Source organism: Falco peregrinus, chromosome 6 (genome assembly GCF_023634155.1).
Source record: "Falco peregrinus isolate bFalPer1 chromosome 6, bFalPer1.pri, whole genome shotgun sequence".
NCBI classification, from domain to species: domain Eukaryota; kingdom Metazoa; phylum Chordata; class Aves; order Falconiformes; family Falconidae; genus Falco; species Falco peregrinus.
The window spans coordinates 37,756,838-37,762,837 of record NC_073726.1 but is presented as its reverse complement, the minus strand read 5'-3'; positions in this window follow the sequence as shown (position 1 = coordinate 37,762,837).

The window sequence follows — 6,000 nt, the reverse complement described above, 5'->3', positions numbered from 1 at the left end:
TTGAAGTTAAGGATCCCGTTTCTGTATGTTTCCTCCTCTCTGCTCCTGGTTTCCAGTCAACCTCATTTTTCTTTGGCTCTGTCATTAAGGACTGACCTGTAAGACAGTGAGCAATCTAGCCTAAGCAGATAAGAACCAACTTTATCTTGAAGCCCATGGTTTATCCCTTTGAAGTTAAGCAAGTATCTATCTGTGTGTTTAGCTGACATGGGACTCAAACCAGCAAACGTGTGGCATTGACAGTAGAACTCAATGACCTCAGCTCCCCAGGGCAAGAAATCATGAGACAGTGGTAAATAAAACATGTAAAAATTGTTAAAAAAAATATTAAAGCTCACAGTTAGCAGTGTGCCCAGAAGTATGATATTTTTAAAGAAGAAAACAGATTTACTCATCTTGGTAGGTGGCAGGTAGTCTGTAGGTAGCTTTGCTTCTCATGAACTTCTGTAACAAATCTAATTCCCTTGTTAAAGGGCTTGGTGCACTCCCATAATTTTAATGTATTCCTATTCTATTATTGTATAGCTGTAGTCACTGCAATGGTAATGATTTTGCTAGCACATTCTCTCTTATTTATGATTTACTGAACGACACATATGTATTAGCCTCTCACCAGGTAATGAACTCTAGTAGCTAAGACACTGCTCTAGATCTAGCTGAGGTCAGAAGGGAAGGAAAGCACATTATCATCTGGAAAGTTCTAACTATTTCATGTAAATTAGTTGTTAGTTGTACTCCAGTAATAGTGTCAAGGCATCTCAAAATGTAAAAAACCCAAACATATCACCATCAAGCACAGAGAACTTGGCAAAATTTTATGTCATTAAGCTTCTTGCTGATAATTTCAATTACAGCTGGGAGACATAGGAAATATCCTTCTATCAATTGTGTAGGTAAACGAGGGCTTTGGTCATCACCTCCCCATCACCTTTAAAGGTCATCGTATTTAATTATCACAACCCTCTGAGCTACTCACCAGTTGCAAAGCCAAGCAGGAGTATGTTGTTCAGCTCCACCAGAAGCACTTCAAGTCATTGAGTCAACTCCTGAGGAAAACGTGAGACACTTTTTCAAAGCTCTTGTTCTCCAACTTTTACCACTCTTTAATTTTATCTACAGTCACTGAAATCTCTGTATTTTATTAAAGTAAAACATTTGAATGTCTAATACTACTGTGAGGGTATACACACATATACACATTAACACATGTACAGGCATACATATGCGAAGTTTCAATTTTTTATGTTATAATCTATAAAACCATCATATAATTTATTGAAGTGCAGAAGACCTATTTTCCCTCCCCTTCTTCTGACCGTTTCTCTCTTGCCCACATGGTTTATATGAATGATACTTATAACGAAGCTGTTTTGATCTGATAGAGCCTCAGTGAATTTACTGCTGTTTCTGTCCCACTGTAACTGAACCTGACATGAACCAGAAGAATCTGCAGTTTTATTTTGGGCTTTATAGGTCTTTCCTCACTCCCTTTTCTCATGCCTGGATGGGATTGGAAGCTAAAGATGACCTACACATTCTGCAACAACAGATAGCTGTTCGGCTGCAGGACTTGCAGGCTGAGATGAATTGCTCCTTTGATCAAAACCAGGGTCGATTTGCCCTGGCTAATAATTACTTTGTCAAGAAAAAAAAGCCCTGAACAACATAATTTTTTCTTTACAAAAGGAATGTAATCTTTCCCTGCATATAATTAATAGTTGTAGTATTAACATATTAATAAACAACATATGTTGCATGCAACCATTAGCCTTACTATTTTAAATGTACTGCTGTAATTTCCAAGAATTTTTAGGATTTTGAAAATGGATGGGCATTTCTTCTTTGTTGAGACAAACATACATTTCTGTTCCTCGTAAGATTTTATCCTTAACACTGCATATAAAAATGAAACAACTTGCCTAAGTGCTCTAGGTGGCTCAGAGGGAAAAGATAAATAGGATTTAGATTTTGTCCCACTAAGGAGGAAAGCTGTTCAGGCACTCACTTGATAATTACGGCTGCTATTTTAGGGCAAGCACTTAGTAGCTACAATCAAATATAAAATTGCTTTTAATGATTCGTTTTGCTTTTGGCTTTCTCCTGTGTTTTTACATAACAATACATTTTTCCTGATGTCAAACACAGTTCTATTGCAAAAACAATTGCTTTAGAACAAAATATTAACTGAAGGCTTATGTCATGTTAGCAACATCTCACATGAGCCTTTTCTTTTTGTCAAGTTTTAAGGTACTCCAAACTCAGCTTCCCTGAAGTGCATGAATGAAACTTCCAGAAACTGCACTCCCAAGTAACTCAAACTAGAATCCAATACAAGCTCTTTTTATTTTTTTCAGAAAGTATCCACATTTATTAGCAATCACCAGATGGGATCCCAGTGTAACCTCAGGGAAGAAAACTAATGGCTTTCCCATCAAGTCATATTTGGATATGATCCAGTCAGTGTTAGCATATCCAAATTCATTAGGAGCCACTGAATCCAAACCCTATTTAATGCAAAAAGATACTTGTGAAAGATCATTTTGGAAATTATTTAATTTCCTTCCAAAGCAAATTCACATTACATCTAAAAGTGAATGAAAGCTGCGGGTCCTCTGTTTCTCATGAAACAATCTCTAAAGATATCAGGGCAAACCAGAAGCTGCATTCGTTGGGTTACGTTTTGATGTTAGTGAGGTTTCTGACAGAATCAAGATCCTAAAATGTAGAGACTGTGAATGAAAGAGAATATAGCAATAACAATAATATTTTTTAAATGGTTTCAAATATATATAGGAGTTTAATTTGCATTTGAAAAGGTTTTGCTAAAACTTTTTTGCAGATTTTATTTTAATTCGTTGTTCTTTAATGAGAGCTAGAACTTCAGTGTCTCTATTTTTATTTTTTTTTAAGCTTTAACTTTTGTTTCCAGGCAAACCAACAGCAACATTCCCATTCACTGAAACTGGCAAATTTAGGTACAATATAAATTTAGTTTATTTGCATAGATTTATGCAAATTAAATCTACATCTAACTTACATTTTTTTCTAAGTGTGAATCTATTTCTCCCAGTTAAGCAAAATTTTTTTGTAAGTTAAAAAATATTTTTCATTTTTTAACATTATTGTATACATTTATTCAACTGTATAACTGTGTGTTTGTTTTTTTAATTACTGCTTGAACAAAGAAACCTTGTTTTCCATGTTTTTATTATAGAGTGAATCTTGTATTTAAATTTTTTTTCTTCTTAATTTTATATTATTTTACATTATCTTACTCCTGAAATCCTTAAGTTTATTTTATTTTTTTTACCTTCAATGATATGGATGCAGAAATGGATGCATTTGTTCTAACACTCTTTGTTGGTATCAGAACAGATTTTTTTCTTTGCATTCCTAAAAATAAAAACACAGTTGGGTTGTGGGTTTTTTTGTGAATGCATAGAAAACAGTTTTTGTAGTTTCAGAACTAATTCTACCCTAACACAAACAGTTATCCTTTTGAGTGTTTCTGAGGTTACTTTTAGAATTTTTAAAAATCCAATTCATTTTTAACCATGTGAAACTGCTGGTTTAAATTATTGCACATCATTACATTTGGACAATGAAAACAACACAGGCATTTTTACTTGTCTCTGGTCAACCTCACTTCTGGGTTTCCCTGACACCACAGGACCTTAGTTGAAATCACCACGTGGAGATTTAAAAATCCAAACAAACAGAGCAAATGTAAAACAAACCTCTTTCCACCGAGTTTCTGAAATTTTCATTAAAACGTTTCAGTTGATTGATAAGAGGCTTTTCAAGAACCTTCCTTTTAAAAACAAAACACTATATATCAGAAGTAGTCATGGATCCCTTTGTGTTCTTTTCTGGAAAAATGTTTGAGAAAAAAAAAAGATTGGGGAAGCATTTGCATCAAGTAGTGCTTTTAGTATATTTTTAGCGGATAACTGAAATCAGTAAAAATATGAAGTGATTTTACACATTTAAATGCCACTTCTTATTGGGGCAAAATATCCGACGCTAATTCTAGCAGTTTTTCAGGCAGTTGGGAAAACGGTGAACCCAGGTGCAGCAGAAATACCCGCAGGAACAAGCCACACACAGACAGACACCGACTACTGCAGAACCTCGCGTGTTCTGCATCGTGCACAGCGTTAAGCGCTTTCCTGCAATTAATACACGCCCCGGCTAGAAACTAACTCTATTTCTGACAGACCCCCCCCACCCACACACACGTTGCACAGGGTGCCAGCGCTGTGATTTCTCGCGTGGTCCGTGAGCCGGGGACCCATGCCAGGGCCGGTGCGGCAGCCCCCCACCGCGGGGGTCCGAGGGTCCGGGGCCGCCGCGCTGCCGCCCCCCCGGGCGGCGGCTGCCCCAGCGCACCCCGTGCCCCAGCACCGGCTCCTGGCGGGAGGCTCCTCCATCACGCCCCGTGCCCCAGCACCGGCTCCTGGCGGGAGGCTCCTCCATCACGCCCCGTGCCCCAGCACCGGCTCCGCGCCCGCTGGCTCCTGGCGGGAGGCTCATCCATCACAGCCGCTCTCTGCAAATAGCCGGAGGTGCTGCAGTTAGCGGTGCCCGCGATCCAGGAGGAAGCGCGCTGAAGCCACTAACTCCTTTCATCTGTGCCACCACTTGGGAAGCGATGCCGTTCAGCCCTACACACCAATGTAGTCTCTGGTGCGGGTGAATTTGGATGACTGCTACGGACGGCGAAACGCTGAGATGGTGTCCGGGGTAATAAATATATTGCCTGGCACAACGTTTTGCTTCCTCCTCCTCCTCCTGTCAGTGTTACAGGGCAATTGCCAGCCACAGAAGCACAGATTCAGTTCCCACTGCTGAGAGTTATCTGTCAGGAGCTTGTTAAGGAGTTAGGCACAAAGTTTCTTTTCCATAGGGGAAAAAAAAAAATAAATTACTTCCTCAAACTCCAATCTCTCTACAGTCAGAAGGGGATGAAATTCTGGAGGTGAGCTTTGATAGCATGTGGTAAAGACATGTGTCGGCTGTTAGCAATCTTACTGCTTGGCTAACGAAACAGAAATGCAAATCTATTTTTTTTTCAAGTTTAATATTAATCTTTCCAAAATATTGGACACTTAGAGGGCTTAGCAGATCAGTATTCATTTGAAACAGCAAGGAAGATAACAGGAAGAAATCCACATGCAATTTTCTCAAGAGAGAGAAAAAGAGAAGGCCTAGTGTTTGACATGCACATAGTTACCTCTTTAAAAGGGATGGATAAAAGCATATGTGTCTATATATAAACACAGTATACCCTACTCTGGGGCAATTGTTCCTAAAGTTATTGCATCAACAGACCAACCTGTATCTTTCCCATGGATGATCTTACAGCCTGATCTTAACACTCAAGGAATTTTTTTTTCCTCTTCAACACAGTAACAGCCAAGGCTATGAGCAGCAGCCTAGGCAACTGCTAGTACATGGGCCACTTTGGCTGTGGTTGCTCTAGAATAAGTGTGGCTAACCCTGTGTCATTTTCATGAGACCTCAAGACAGCCTTAAAAACATTTAGGAGAGGAAAAAAAATAATCAAAGTGTCTGAGGGCACGAGGCCAGGGTTCGGACAAAGTCACCATGTAGCTCCACTGTCAGCTTCCCCCATTCCCTGGTGCACTTCAGTCTCAGACTTCTTTTCATCCTCTTCCAGGGCAGGGAACAAGTTTAGAAAAGGCAATGCATCATATCTTACTTAATTATTTCTCACAAACAATTTCCTTTTAAATATCTTTTTGCACATATTTTTTATATTAAGTGAACTAACTTGAACTTTGCATCTGGGGCAAGGATATTCAGTAGTAATCATGATCTAAACCTGAGGCTCTATGACCAAGAAGCCCTATGACCACAGCCCCCTCCTCTAATCCTTCATAGAAATCTTTCATATTCACTTGTGAGACAAACTGCAGCTCTGATCCATTCTGCACCAAGATCTGCCGCATTTTGCAGAAGCAAGATGGACAGAAATTA